This window comes from Jatropha curcas, chromosome 6, assembly GCF_041381405.1.
Source record: "Jatropha curcas cultivar XTBG-Jc1 chromosome 6, XTBG_Jcur_1.0, whole genome shotgun sequence".
NCBI lineage: Eukaryota > Viridiplantae > Streptophyta > Magnoliopsida > Malpighiales > Euphorbiaceae > Jatropha > Jatropha curcas.
The window spans coordinates 27,858,347-27,860,155 of record NC_143156.1 but is presented as its reverse complement, the minus strand read 5'-3'; positions in this window follow the sequence as shown (position 1 = coordinate 27,860,155).

Below are 1,809 nucleotides of genomic sequence, written 5' to 3'. Positions count from 1 at the left end.
GTGTTCGTGTCACCTGTCTTATAATCGTGTCATGTTCGTGTTGACCATAATCGTATCGCGTATTAGGCGAATCTATCTCGAACCCAACATGTCAACCCATTTTCACATCCCTTATAGTAATTATATCCTAATTAATTAAGACCACAAAAAATCCTAAACACATATTTAGACAGAGCCATTCCATTTACCCTAAATTGAATCAATCAGCCCATTAAGAGGTAAATTACTTTTAACGAATATTTATTACATTCTCCCTCGATCTCACTCAAAGAAAAAAAGTGTCGAACCACTTATCTCAACACTCGCTAGTCGCTATTGCTTATCATCAATGTCATATTTAACACAAAAGTAAATAAATGAAAGAGAGGAAAAGAAAAGAAGGAGATAGAAAGAGAGAAAGAAGATGGAGCTTAGATAGTTAGATTGCATGTGGATCTAGTTGTGTGGGTCTTGGGTAAAGCTAACATAAGTGGCAAGTGAAGAGAGAGAATAGAAGACATAAATCAGATATTGGTTTGGTACAGAATTTTGATAGATTTAATTGAGAACGGAGATCTCCTTTTTCTTACACAAAGTGGGGGATAGCTGCTTTTCTTGCGGCCTACAACCTTGTCCTCTTTTTTAAACCTAAATTAAAGCTGTTCTTGAAATTATGTTTGTGTCTGTGTACATTAACATAAGAATCCATTATTATAGTACACTCCCAGCTAGCTAGCTCTGTTTTTCTATTTCCAGTTTAAAGCCACTTTAGTATGCCTTTCTACTTATTCTTTTTTTTTTTTTTTCCTAAAAGAAAAAACCCACGTATATTATAGGTACTATCTTCACATTTATAATTGAGAGGGATTTTATTAATTAATTTTAGTTCCTTTGAAATGAGAAAATATTAATTAATAGTTAAATGAATGATGATTTTTTTAATTTTATATTTACATAACATTGAATGGGAATGAAGAAGTTGGTCTAGCTAGAAGTTGAATTGTTGTATGAGTTTTTTTGAATTTGATTTTTTAATTTATTTCAAACAAACTCTTTTTATTCTGTTATATTGCTTATAGATAAATTTGAACAAGGTCAAATAACTTGTATTTCAATTAAATTTATTCAATTTTTATAGTGTTTTGAATAGAATCAAAATCTATATCATGGAGGTATCCAAATTAATTTTAAAAATTTGATATTTGAATATGATTGTAAGTAAGACATAAAACAAATTGGGGTAAATAATTATTTAGTCCTTCAAATATAATTATATTATAATTTTTTTCATTCTTATTTCTTAAATATATACTGATTAATCTCTTTTTTTTTTCGTTGACCAACTTAGCAAGCTCTTCTTCTCCATTTTTTTTTTTCTCTTTGTTGGGTACGTAAAGGACTAGAAAGCCTAGATCTGCAAAAATTGGTAGCAGCCAGAAGCCTAAGCTAAACACTAAACATCTTCTGCTTTGAAAAGATTTATCAAACACAAACACATATGCACATACATATAATCATGATATGCAGCCCAGAAATCTCGCCGAGCGCTATAACAGAAGAGAAGAGGAGTATTAATTATAATGTACAATACATGCAAAACATAAATATGAAAAATGAAAAAATATATAATTAGGTTTCTTGAAATGGAAACCTAAATGTTCACAGCCTACTCATCGTATAGCCTTCTTTCAGTTCCCTCTTTTCTTCTTCTTTACTTACACTCTCACACGTTATCTCTATCTTACCTCTTTCTCCACTGTTTCTTCAACTTTCTTTTTCCTTTTTTCCAAATTTCTCTATTTACTTAATTTTATCTTTATATTTTTGTTT